The sequence below is a fragment of the Alligator sinensis genome, unplaced genomic scaffold (assembly GCF_000455745.1).
Source record: "Alligator sinensis unplaced genomic scaffold, ASM45574v1 scaffold76_1, whole genome shotgun sequence".
NCBI classification, from domain to species: domain Eukaryota; kingdom Metazoa; phylum Chordata; order Crocodylia; family Alligatoridae; genus Alligator; species Alligator sinensis.
In genome coordinates, this window is record NW_005841865.1 from 1784361 (window position 1) to 1798339 (window position 13979).

The window sequence follows — 13979 nt, forward strand, 5'->3', positions numbered from 1 at the left end:
CAGCCCGGGGGCCTCAACTGGTGCTGATGGGAGCGAGCGGGCCCCGGGGCCGGATGCGGCCCGAACGCGGGTCCTGCGCGCGTGGGGTGGGGGCAGGGCCGCCAGGCTGAGCACCGCCGCTCGAGGAGCTTAGTGGACGGCGTGAGGAACAAGGGGAGACAGGCTGCTTCTGCTGCTTCCAGAATGACACCCTGCCTCCCTGCCCGCTGTGGCGCGACGTCGTTGGGGCCTTGGCTGTCTTGTCAGAATGAGCCGTTATTACAGTGTGGCTGGCGGCTGGTTGTAGCCTGTCCCCCGGGGAGAGCAGGAAGGCGGCGCAGCCCTTCGCTCTCTGCTGCTTGGCCCCGCGGTGCTGGGGAGCCTGCGCGCCTCGGGCTGCGGTCGCACAGACACTCGGCTTTTAGGAAGGCTTGGTAGAGAAACCAATGAATCGTAGTCGGGTAGAGGCCACGCACAGGTTTCCCTCGCTTGATGCGGGTTTTGTATGTGCGAATTCGCTCTCATGCGATGACCCTTTTTATACCAAAAGTTCGTTATATGGGAGGTGAATTTTTGCTCTTATGCAATCAGCGAGGTGGAAGCCCGCAGTCAGGGTGCATTGCACCTAAATACAGCCTCCTGTGTGGGCCTGTGCTCCGCTCGCTGCCTGCGACACGTGTTTCTGTAGTTTCCATCCCCTTTATGATAATGCCCTGCGCTTGTGTGCATTGTCTGCTGTTGGTAAGTACCGAGATTGTCTTGTAAAAGTGGTAGAAATGAGTCTGGGGGTAAGTACAGTCAGGGTCTCAAAACACATCCCTATTTGTTACCTTGTAAAGCGGGTTCCCTTTATGTGAATTTGAGTTATGCGCCGTTTTCCAGGAACACATGCACAGCGCAAAGTGAGGGAAACCTGTACACAGATCCTGCTGATCTTCAGAGGTGGCTGCAGACATGCCAGCGGCTTTAGAAATCTCAGGCCTCTCGCCCAGAAATGTCTTCTCTACTTCCCCGCTCTTGGTTTTCAAGTGCTGTGGATACCTGTTGTCCATCTCCCTGTGAGCTCTCAGCTAAACTATAGTCAACTTTAGCACCAGTATAAGCACTTTCAAAGGGCAGAGATGAACATCTTTAGGAAAACTTTGTGAGAGTTGGACTCATGCTTGAATCTCCTATGATACTTTAGATTTCTAGTGGAGGTAAGACTCCTAATGAAGAAATACATTTAAAAGATTTTGGTTATAAATGACAAACTATTGACTGCTAGATTATTGACTGCTAGTCTCCATTTCAGGTATTTTTATAGTCTCTGACTTCTGCAGTTGTGGTTGGGTTATTCTGGCCTGGTGGCAGTGATGTGTCAGGTAGAGGATGTCTCTTAGAGATGCCTCTAAGCTTTCTCAGTTGTCTTGGTTCTTTGGTCTTCTGGCCTTCTAGTAAGGGCATATTCTTGATGTGACCAAGAACCTGACATGCCTTTAATCCAGTCATTGGTGCTTTCTTCTCCTGGTACTATTATAAATGGTATCTTTTTCAAATGTATTTCTTTCCATCTATCCCAACTGCTTCAGAAATAAAGATGTCTTCTGACTGGTTGCTTTTTTTGCTAACAGTAATTGGATGGTGATAGTGTGAGAAACCCTGCTTAAACCTTTTTCTAGTTCTCTCCATTTCTGGAAAACTTCAACCTTGGGGCTTTTAACCACTTCATTTTTCCACTTTTGTATTTTTCTTAGTTCTCTTTATTCTTGGCACCAGGCAGAGTTCAGGGACATCTTACAAGCACCCTAAACATTGGGTGATCTGCTTTTCTGTATCTGGTCCCAAAAAGGCTGTGTACATGTATTGCAAACATCTCCCCCACATTGTTTGAGAAGCTCAGCTTATATCAGTACATTTTAATGACAAAACATAACTAATGGTACACTGATATAGTAAAACACACCCAAAAAGTGAAACTAGTTACATTGGGAAAAGTACAGTTTTTTTGCCAGTACTGTTATGTCTGTGTTTTTGTTGCACAGCCATGTCATGATGCCTCTGATGTAGGTATGGTAGTAGAAGCTGATAACCTAGACCAGTGGTTCCCAACTTATGTAGATTCAAGGAACCTCCATAACTTTTGAGATCTGAATGGCACCCCATTCCAAAAATTAATGCATGTATTGGTCCTTTTCTCTTTGCAGAGGGCTTAAGGGGTGGGGTTAGGGGAGTGGTGAGACAGGGAGAGCATGAGCCTGCATTCATCTGCTTGCTTCTTCCCACCTCCTGTGGCATCTCTCAAAGGATCTCATTGCACCCAAAGGGTGCCACAGCACCTTGGTTGACAGTCACTGACAGAAATTAGATTACAGCTTTATTAACCCAACTTGCCTGGGAACTATCCAGTAATAACGTATGCAGTACACTTCGTGATCCTTTCCTTAATTATTTCCATCTGGTGGAGGACTTCCATCCATCTCCCCCCATCTACTTCATAGCTGGTCCTCGGCCTGTTGCTGACACCCTGCTATCATCTCCTATATAAAACTTAAGGGGCTGAAGAAATGAGTTTGTCTGCTTGTTGTACCAGACATTACGGGTTCCAACATCATTCCTATGCTTTCTGGAGTAGTGACTTTCCCCAAGTTTATTCTAGTTCCGGTTTATCAATGACCTACACCAATGGAACAAGTACCTGCTCATTCTTTTTGTTGCTGCCACTCTCCCTGGATTGTCCCCCTACCTCACATGCACAGTAGGAGGGGAGGAGCTCAGATGTCCTTTTTGCAGGGCAAACTGGCTACCAAGTAATTGGGGAACGTGATCAGCCATGCTGCCATTCTTCTCCATCTGCAGAGCAAGAGAAGCTTTTTCTTCAGAATCTTAGGAAAATAGAAGTAGAAGGGACCTCATGGGGTCATGTAGTCCAGCTGCCTGCTCAAGGCAGGGTCATCCCTTAATAAACTGCCCCAGGCAAGCGTCTGAAAATGCTCTTGAAAATGTCCATGGATGTCCATTCCACAACCACTCTAGGTAACCTCTCTAGGTTGCATTAAGTACACACTCTTGGTCCACTGTAACCCACAGGTCCTTCTCTGTGGTCCTGCAGCCTAGCCAATCATTCCTCAGTCTGTATTTGTACATGCAATTATTCCATGCCAAGGGGCAGGGCTTTGCACTTGAATTTAGTCTTATTAATTATGGACCATTTTTCCAGTTTAACCAGTTTGTTTTGGATCCTAGTTGTACCCTCTGACTGTCTGCCACTCTTCCCAACTCAGTGTTATCAATAAATTTGCTAAGCATGCACTTAGTCCTGTTCTTCAAATCATTATTGAAGATGTTAACCAATACTGGACTCAGCAGAGACTCCTGGGGAACCCCATGATACCTCCTCCCAAGTAGACCTTGAGCCACTGTGGACTGCTTGTTGACCAAGATGATCCAACTAGTTATATATCCACTTTCCAGAATGTCCATCTAATCTGTATTTCTGTAGCTTATTAATGAGAACATTGGGAGGGAAATGGTATCAAAAGTTTGCTGAGATCAAGACATATATAGGCAACCCCTGCTTATCACTGTTTTGCTTAGCGCTTTTTCACTATAACATTTTATTTTGATACCTGATTCCACTTAGCGCTCAGCAAGTTTCGTTATAACGCTCATGGGTATCATACAGCAGGGAGGAAAATTGTTTTCGCTTAACACTATTCTGCTTAATGCTCGGTTTTTCAGGAACCAATTAAGAGTGCTAAGCAGCGGTTGCCTGTATCACGTTCCTGGCCCTCCCCACATCCACAGAGCCTGTCCCCTTATAATCACTGAAAATCAAATTGGTCAGGCACAGTTTGCTTTTGATGAATCCACACTGGCTGTTCCTGATCACCCTGTTCTCCTCCAGCTGCTCTGAACTAGATTCCTTGATGACTGAAGTCAGGCTGGCGGGTCTGTGCTTCCCAAAGTTCTCTTTCCTTTTTAAAGATGGGGACTATATTTGCCCTTTACTAGTCACCTGAGGCCTCATGTGGCACAGGTTCTCAACGATGATGATCAGTGGCTCAAATTCCCTCAGCCAATTCCTTCAGTAATCTAAGGCAAGGGTCAGCAACCTATATAGTCCATGGGTGAGAAACAGCCTACCAAGAGGTCCAATCCATCACTGGAAATTTGTCTCACAGAGCTGTGCTGCACTGGCATTAGGGACTTTTTTGCTGCAGAGCCTGCTGCTCTTCAGCGTCTGAGTTGACCCCTGTTGCAGAGGGGCTGGGAATCTGGCAGCCACTTGTTTGGGGTGGGGGCAGAGATTTCTAGTTTGCAGAAACAGTTGGGTCATAAACTCTGGCCTGCACCAGCAAAAGGCTTCCAAACCCCTGCTCCAGGGTATTTTCTGTCCAGCCCTGCCTACTTGAAAGCATCTAGTTTTTCTAAAGAATCCCATATTCATTCTTACACTACTCTAGGCTGTTTGCCTCCTTCACTATTTTTATTTCCAACTGCACTCGTCATTTGGTGACTGGCATGATTTGTAAGCATTAAAATATAAAAGCTGTTAAGTACTTTGGATTTTTTTCCATCCTCAGTAACTAGATTGCCTTGTGCATTCTATAAAGGTCCTATGCTTTCTTTGGTCTTCCTCTTACTTCTAACATACTTATAGAATCCCTTTTTATTCCCTTTCTGTTCTTTGCCAGTTGCATTTCTTGCTAGTTCTTTCTCTTAACTCCAGCTGCTGTTGCTGTGGCTGCCATCACTACCTACCTCTCATGTCATACACTATTAAAGTCCAGCCCCTGTTTTAAAAGCTGCAGCTTCACAATAGGTGAAGGTCTCTGGCTTCTAACCAAAACCAAGAAAGTGGCTACAATAACAATGAAAAATATTTTGCACATACTTTTGTTTGCTTGCTAGATTTCAAGTCTTGGGAAGTGCTATTGCAGGAAAATTGTGGCATGCAGACATCTTAGCTAATCAGTATACTTGGGGTAACATTTTCTGGATGAAAAAAAGCACAGGACGTGGGGGATATTTGCAGGCAGAACTGTAAAAGTATGAATATACTATGGGTCCTCACAATCAAGAACGAGAGTAGTCATTTCAGTTCAGCTAATCTAGTTTGTAAAATGCATATTCTAAATCTAAAAAGCACTCAGTCCGAATGACGTGTGTACACTCAGGGAATTCTATCAGTAGAACCAGCACTGTGATTACATCAATACCTTCCTGTAGGTGAAGTCACCAACTGTGTAAGATACTAACCCTTGCGCTTAGAAATTCATATAACATTTTTTTTCTATGAAAACACAACAACAGACTGTACATGTTAACCACCAGCTGTATGCAGTGTCACCACTTGACAGACATAATATCACCTCTTTAACAAAACAGCATAGCAACTGTAAGTGAATGAGTTTTGAGTAGAGGCAGACATGCATCATAGGAAGATAGCACTAATGTTAGCAAGGAGAAGTTGAATCTGTTGGGAGTAGAAGGCTGTCGACCACTATATATTTAAAAGTCATGAAAAGAAGTTCTTCTGAAGCAGAAATTGATCTTTACAGAACAAAAATCTCAAATTGGAAATGGGAACAAACTCAAAAAGCATTTCAGGTCCACTTAAAAAATTCTCTCTGAGGAGAGAGTGGAGTGGAAGCCAGACAGGTGCCAATGTGGGCTCCTGAGGAATGGTTCCTCCTTTTTAATTTGGAATAAAATAATGACAACATCATGGGCAGTGGGTCCACCTGCTGGAGATGGAAACCTTGAGGCCCCCACAGGCAACAGGCAGCAGCAACAGGAGATGACCACAGTGTGGAAGTGCATTACCCACTGGCTGGCATTTGCAGAACAGACGTGTCGCACTTGCCACGTCACAATAAATGTTCTGGGATCTTGCAGGCTCCGATGAGCTTGGACAGCATGTGGTGAGTTGGGAGCCGAGCTGCCTAAGCAGACAGAGGCAGTATTTTGGGGGTTCATTCCTGCATCTTAACAATGTGTTTTCATATGTTTCTGTTTTGATGCCATTTGACACCAAGGTGAGAGAGCAGTGTGTGGATTTGCCACCATCTAGAACTGATCATGCTGGTCCATCACATTGGACAGAGGAAGTAAGATAGGACTTTGAAGATCAAACTGCTCCAAAAAAAGAAGGATGGTGAACCACATTGCTCCACTCCACTGTCGTTTTACTTCCTCCGTCTCCTATTACAAGTCCAGTAAATAACACTGCAGTGACAGTAAACCTGGGAAATACAGGGAATGTCCAAACTGGATGTCAGGCACCAAAGAACCTGCTCAAGCTGTAAGTTCTTCCCCCTGCCTTGACTAATCACTCTACTTCTCCAGACTCCCACCAGCATATAGACTGGGAAAATGGCAAAACTGACAGAAAAGATGCAGGAAAGGGGGCTGAAAAAAAACTTACAAGTGGACTGGATTTACTAAAGAGGATGATCAAGGTATTTCTAAGAGATCTAAAGAGCTTGGATTTCAAATGTCTTTTCAAGATCCCAGTTTTCTTATGGCTCCAGATCAGGGATGGGGAAAACATGGCCTGCAGGCCAGATCTGGCCCGCAAAGGGGCTTCATCCAGCCTATGGTGGGTCCCTTGGTCCCATCTGGAGTGGTTCCATGGCTGGACTGCCGTTCTAGGCAGCCTGGGCAGTGGTGGTTCTTTCTGGCTGCTGCCACTGCTGGCCCCAGTTCTGTGGTACTGGTGGGGACTTGTGCACACAGCTCTGACCCAGTGTGCCCCATGCCTGCTCCAGACTTGCCTGTCCAGGCTCAGCAGTGGTCATGCTGGGCAGAAACTGTTTTCCACAGAGCCATGAGGATTAAAGGCAATTTTAAATCCCAGTCTTTTTCTCTGATGGCTCACTACTTTTCTTAAAGCTGTTTTTAAAATGTGGGTTACTTTATTCACTTGCCCTGAGTTCTGGGGATGCCCTGCAATGTGCAGGTGCTGCTTAATCCCAAATACCTGGCAATCCCCCACCCCACCTGAGTCAACAAATCATCACACTTATCCAGATTTCTTTTTTACTTTTCCAAACAGTTCCCCTCCTTCAAACCACTTTTTCCATGGTTTACTTCTCTCAGTTGGAGGCATTCATATATTTCCCCTTCAGTAAGAAGGACACCACACAGAACTGGAAAGAATACATTACAAATCATTACCTGCATGCTTTCGTTTAACAGCGCTAGATAATTTTAAGATCTGCTAATGCAGGAGCCTGTTGCTACCACTGCCTGCTTAGGACTTCATTTTTATAAAGGGGTAGCTTTCTTTTGCATATACCTTGATAAAATCTCTTGAACCCCATCAGTTTAAAGGACTTTAAAGTTGTAATGTCTGTGGGATCGGCAAACTGTCTGCTAAGAGCTATTCTCTGCTAGTCAGGACCCTTCCCTCTTTTGTTCAAGATAACTCCTAAGAAAGAATTAAACTATGATCTTATTTACTCTTGGGCACGGACAGAAGTGACATGTCCTGTGATTGGCCCCCTGAAAGCACTCTGCAGCCATGGTGTGACAAGTGCACAGCTGCAGTGCTTTAAAAGTGGCTGATTGTACAACAAATTACCCCTCCAAAGAGGGATCAGATGAAGGCAGGGAACTACTGTCAGTCCTTCACAGGGGAACTGAGCTGATACAGCCCAACCCAGCTTCCCTCCCCCGACTTCCCTGCTGTCCTCCGGAAGGGAAGTTGAAGGAGCTGTAAGCTAGGGTTTGCCCAGCCTAAACTGGAAAGTGGCGGGAAGGGGGCGGGGGGGGGCATGGATTGGATCTCCCCTGCAGGCTGAGCAAACCCCAACCCCCAGCTCCAGCCCCCTTCTCCCTCCTCCCTTTCTGCAGACAGCATAGGAGGTGGTGGTGGGGACAGGTCTAGGAGAGAGAGGCTGCAGGTTGGCTTCTCTGCTGGATGGGCTCCAAAGTGGAGCTTGTTTCCCACCCCACCCTCAACAGGCAATTGTCTGTTGGGTTGGGTGCAGGGGTTACTCTAACACTCATGGCACTTTGGTGCAGACTGATGCCTCCAGTGTGGCCCTCTGTGCTGCACTGGCACAAAGAGAAGGGGATGGGGAGGTTCCAGTGGCCTATTCATAGACTGTAAGGGGCTGGAAGGGACCTTGCAAGATCATCGGGTCCAGGCCCCTAGGCAGGAAAGACAAGTGGGGTCAGGTGACTCCAGCAAGGTGACTGTCTAGTCTCCTTTTGAAGATTTCCAGGGTAGGTGATTGCACCACCCTCTGGAGGGAACTTATTCCACAGTCTGGACCATGGGTGACTGGTGCTTCCTGAGTCAGGGGGGGCGCTTTCCCCCCTAGCAGCCAGTCAGTGAACTAAAGGACTGGACTGTGGCTACAGGGGAGGATGAGACTGTGGACACGGATTCTGGGGTGTGTCTCTTCCCCCCCCTCCCCTTTTTGTTATAGGTGCCAAGAGACCACCCCAAGCCAAGGGGCAGACTCTAGCGCACACACCAGGACAACCACAAAAGGGGCTGGGCTGGGTGATTGGGGGTGGGGTCAGAGTGAATGCAGGGACAAATGGACAGACTGTGGGCAAGAGGTGGCTGAGTAGGCAGATGAATGTACTGGGGTACGAGGCCTCCTTATACCAGTGTTTCTCACTTCCTACCAGGTTGCAGCTGGGGGCCATGGGCCTGTCTGGTGGAGTGAGACCAGGAGATGCAGGTATGTGTGGGGTGAGGAAGGGAGCTGGTGGTTATCTTTGTGGGGGTCAGGGGATAAGGCACAACCCCAGCGCTTGTCCCCGCTTATTTGTGAGACTGTCATTAGGTGAGGGAGGGTTTCTGGGATAGTGCTGTGTCTCTTTGATCCTTGAAATGCTCCTTGTCTCATGGCAGAATCCGGCCCTTGTATGCATCTAGGTTGTGTGGGCCAAAGCATTCACAACCTCCTGCTCTAGTTGGATTCAGCCGTCCCTTAGGCCGTGCTCCCATGAGGGTTGCCAAAGGCTGCAGCCCCCTATGAAATCACTAGTACTTGAGTGAGGGCCTCTGCTGCTAGCTCAGGGACTGGCTCAGCAAGTTTGATCACTGGGCCTTTGCTTTACTATTGAATTCTGGTTGTTCCCAGGAGGGGGTGGTGGCCACAGATATGTTCACATAGCCTCATTTTGGCATTGTGGCACCTTGCTGCCTCCAGTGGCCTCCCTCCCATCCCCTAAACCAGTTATTCTCCAGCAGGACCCAGGCCTGGCATTGATGGGGCAGAGCCCAATGTCACAGCTGACATGAGGGGCCACTATGTGGCATGCTTGGCTCAGATGGATGTTTGCTTTGGGGGTGCAGGGAGACCAAGACCTGCCTGGTGTGAGGACACTATGTGGGGGTACACCCACAGCTCCCTCTTGTTGTGGGTTCCACATGCAGGGGCCAAGACTGATCCCGGTGTTGCAACAAGGCCCCCACTGGGACCCTCTGCCTCTTGCTGTTTAGGGGTCAGACAGAGCTAGGAAGTTTGATGGGGGTTTTGACAGCCCAGGGCTCGGGCCTGCTGCTATGGAGACTGGGATGGGCCCATGAGCAGGTGGGGAGCAGTTTGGACAGGCAGACAGGGTGGGATCATGGGGTATTGACAGCATGGGGCCATGGCCCAGGGCAGAGTTGCGATCTGCTCCCCACACATCCCTGTGATGGGCACTGGTTCTGCAGGCAGGGGTGTGCCAGGAGCAGATCACAGCTCCGCTTCAGGCCCTAGCCCTGCGCTGTCACCACCCTGATTCCAAGCCTATGCCTGCCCATTCCACTCCTGCAGGCTGCTCCCTACCTGCCTATGGCCTCATCCCATCTGCCTGACCAAGTGCACCCTGCCCATGGGGATCCTGGGCTGGTCTCCACAGAGACTCTGAACACGGACCTGCTCTGTCTGGTGCCCCCAGTGGTGGGTGCAGGGCAGGCTGGTAGTGGCTGCCAGGAAGCTGAGTCCAGCTGCAGTGCTGCCTCCCACCCCACCATGCACCCAGGGGTGGCGGGACCAGTTGCATGTGCCACGACCAAGGCTGCCCCCTGCACCTGGGCTGTAGTGGATCCCTCAGCCCAGCCCAAAGCAGAAGAGGTCTCCCTCCAGATAAATACTCTGGAGCTCAGGAAGCAAACCTGAGGAGGAGCGCAGAGCCTGTGGCAGTCGCAGCATAGAAATAAGCTCCCCAAGACCAGGGTGCACCAGGGTCTGAAGAAAACAAGACAGTGGGAAACATAAGGTGCCTTCAGTAATGTTAGGCTGTGGAGTGCCAGAATCAGCAGGAGGGGAGTCAGGACTCCTGGGTTCTATTCCTGCTCCAGGGAAGTGTCTAGCAGGTTAGGACAAAGCAGGGCTTGAGGTATCAGGACTCCCGGGTTTTCTTCCCAGCTCTTGGGCCCTCGGAGATGACAGCTGAATGAAAGAGGACTGATTGGGGTGTCCTCAGTAACTTCCCTGATCCCATTTCTCTCCTTCCTCAGGAGCCCCCAGTGTGTGGTCTGGAGTTGTGGGGGAAGGGGTTCCCCCAGCCTGGCTGCCCCCTGATAGGAGCTCTCCCCATGCTCTGGCTCCCAGGAAGAGGAACAGGGGAAGCAGTGGGTCTTGCCAGGTCCCCAGGGCAGCTCTCAAGCTGTGGGGACATGTCTGGGAGGGATGGGGGGCATGAGAATGAAGTGATGGGAGGGAAGGACTTGGACTTCTTGGGGTGTCCTGGGGATGACCCCACTGACAGGTGTCTGCAGTTCCAGTTCCCAGAGCAGACACCCCTGTTAAGGTGAGGAGCATGTGCGGGACAGCAAGGAACCATCCCTGATGTGGGGCTATTTTTCCTCTCCCCCAGGACCCCAGCACCCCATACCAAGCAGTTATCTCCTGGATGGGCACCCAAGACCTCTAGGTCCAAGGACCCTGTTTCTGGACAGCACCATTGTTCTGGACCAGGGGCAGTCCTGTTGAGAAAGAACAGCCCTGCTGTACCGTATGTCCAGCTTTGTACTGCTCCCAGCCTCCTTCACCCCATGCTCGGGTCTATGTGTTTGGGGCAGTAGCTGAAATCCACCCCCTTCCTTCCCCTGCACCCAGGTTGAGCATCTTCTGCGGGTTCCAGATGGACTGGATCCTCCCATACTGCTAACCTTCAACAGTGTAAACAGATTAATGGTGCTTCTTCCCTTCTACCCCCTTTTTATTATTGTGGTCTATTGTCCCGAGCTGGTAGTTGTAGCTTCAGAGACTCAGACCAGTGGTGAAACCACAGAGGAAAAGCACAACTTTGTGAATTCCGTGGAAAAAACCCCAAATGTCTCCTTCTCCCTTTTCCTAATAAAACAGCTATTTCCCAGGCATTTTCTTTCACGCCAAGGGATTTAGAGGAGAAATGGGATCCAGTGCTGAGGAATAGGCCCCCCCCATATCCCTGGTTAGTCCCAGCCCCACTGACTCCAAGGGAAAAGGGCCATCTCATGCCACGCCCAGCTTAGTTCTGGGTGACTGTCGTCCCTCTGAGAAGGAGCAGCACCCTGCACCTGAGCTCTAGCCCCTGATATCACATCTGGGGGCAAGTGCATGTGTTTTCTGCCCTTCCCTTCTCTCCCTGTGACCCTGCTCTGACGTGTGTGACGAAGGTTACACCTCCCCCTGTGTGAGGCTGCCTTGAGGGGAAGAGATGGTGCTTGTGGGGGGTGCCGGGCCTGAGGGAATTTTTTTTTAATGGACAAAGCTGGATGCTGTGTGCTGAGGAGGCAAGAGCCAGAGACTTTTTCATGCCAGTTGGCCCCATGGGACCTGGGGGACTTCTCTTCTCCCTTCGCAGTGAGGACGGTTTGTCCCCAACAGGATGAGGTGGATAAAGTGGGAATGGATCATCTTTGATGTGGACAAATGGATTTTTTCCCCCACTGTTAAACTGTCCTTGGAGGGAAACAGATGCAGAAATTGCCCTGTGTTTTGGGGAGGGGGGGAACAGAAAGGCATAAAGTGGTGGCTTCCAACCTCTTTCCCATTTGCTGACCCCTAAAAAATATTGAATGGAGGCATGGACCCCTTTGGAAATTTCGAATGGAGGTGCTGGACCCCTTTGAATTGTAAGTGTGGGTATTGATATACTTTTGATTGATCATAGCCATCTTTTATGGACTGTTTATATATTGTTCATGGTCCCCCAGGGGTCTGTGGATCACACGTTGAGAACCACTGGCATAAAGGAGGGCCACCAGCAACTGCGCCCAGAAGAAGATACAGAGTAATCATGGTGGGCGATTCTCTCCTGAGGGGGACAGAGGGTGTGATCTGTTGCCCCACCTCGTAGCCCAGGAAGTTTGCTGCCTCCCTGGGGCTCATGTCTATGATGTGACTGAGAGGATCCCCAAACTAATCCAGCCCTCAGACCACCATCCCATGCTACTCATCCATTTGGGCACAAATGACATGGCTCGGAGCAATCCCAACAGGTCATGCGTAACTACAGGGCTCTGGGGGCTGGGCTAAAGGGCCTGGGGGCTCAGACAGTTTTTTCATCAATCCTCCCAGTCACGGGTCACAGGCCCTAGGGGGATAGGTGCATCCGTGAGGTGAACAGAAGACTGGTGATGGTGCTATCGCGAGGGGTTTGACTTCTTTGACCACACTCCACACTTCAGTGAGAGAGGTTGTAGACTGTTGGGAAGGGATGGCCTCCACCTCACCTGGAAAGGGAAGAAGCTCTTGGCCAGAATGGCTGACCTACTTGACAGGGTTTTAAGCTAAGATCACTGGAGGATGGGCAGTCAATCAGCAGTTCTAGCCCAGGTCATGCAGTAGTAACAGCTTAGGTAGCCCAAGGGAACCCACTATGATGAGAGCCCAAGAAAAGTTCGCATCCCAGCACATAAAGAAGCCTAGGGTTTCCCATGACAGACTTAACTGCCTATACACAAATGCCAGGAGCTTGGGTAACAAGCAAGAGGAGCTGGCCCTTCTCCTGACTGATAAAGATTATGACCTCATAGGGATATGGAGACTTGGTGGGACTCCTATGACTGGTTGGTAGGTATAGAAGGCTATACTCTCAACAGGAAAGATTGTATTGGGAAGAAGGGCGATGGTGTAGCTCTATGTCAAGGAGCAGTACACTTCCCTTCAAACTGAGTTCATTAACCATGGAGGGCATCTTGAGACCCTCTGGGTTAAAATACGGTGGGGAGCATAGGGTGTCATAACCCAATGATTTTAAGTGCCTCGGCACGATGGAATTTTTCCTGCCACACAAGAGTCTCTGTGCACAGCAAAAGTTTTCTGTTGCAACAGAAAACTCCGGTGCAAGAGAGTTCCCGCCACTCGTATGCAAATTTGTGTCCCATCATTGGCCGATTCTAAATTATTCCTACGTGGCGGCTAGCGATTGGCTTGTTAGCCGTATAAAATTCTGTGCGACTTCCGCCCAAGTCGGAGAACTTTGAGCACGCTGCAGAGTGACTTAAGAGAATTCCTGACTCGTGGCAGAGTGAATCGATAGCCTGATCAACTATCGATTTTTCTCCCCGTCACCGAACGCTATCCCTCGACATAACCCCTTTTCCTGCATGCCTGGTTCGTTTATGGATTCGCTGGCCCGGGTTTTTGCCAGCTGGAGCAACTCGTGTAATAATTTAAGCGGTCAGACCACCTGCGTCGCAGCTACTAGCGGCGTAAGTAAAGCTTTTTTGCAACCAATACGTTTTGTCTGCCTCTCCATTCACCAGCCCGCCCAACGGCCAAGCAATTTGTAGATCACCTCAAGTCGGCTCCAGCCGTCTGAGACATAGGGAATGCGATATACTTGTAGGAGTCTATTACAAACCTCCAAACCAAGAAGAACTGGATCTCGTATTCAATAGGGAACTACCGAAGACCATATGTTCCTAATGTATGAGCATCATGGGAGACTTCAGCTTCCCCGATGGCTTATGGGAAGAGCACATGGCCAAGTGTGACTGGTTGCGTAACTTTCTTGCCTGCATTGACAACCTGTACCTGACGCAACAGGTCTATGTGCCGACTAGGGGAGAGGCA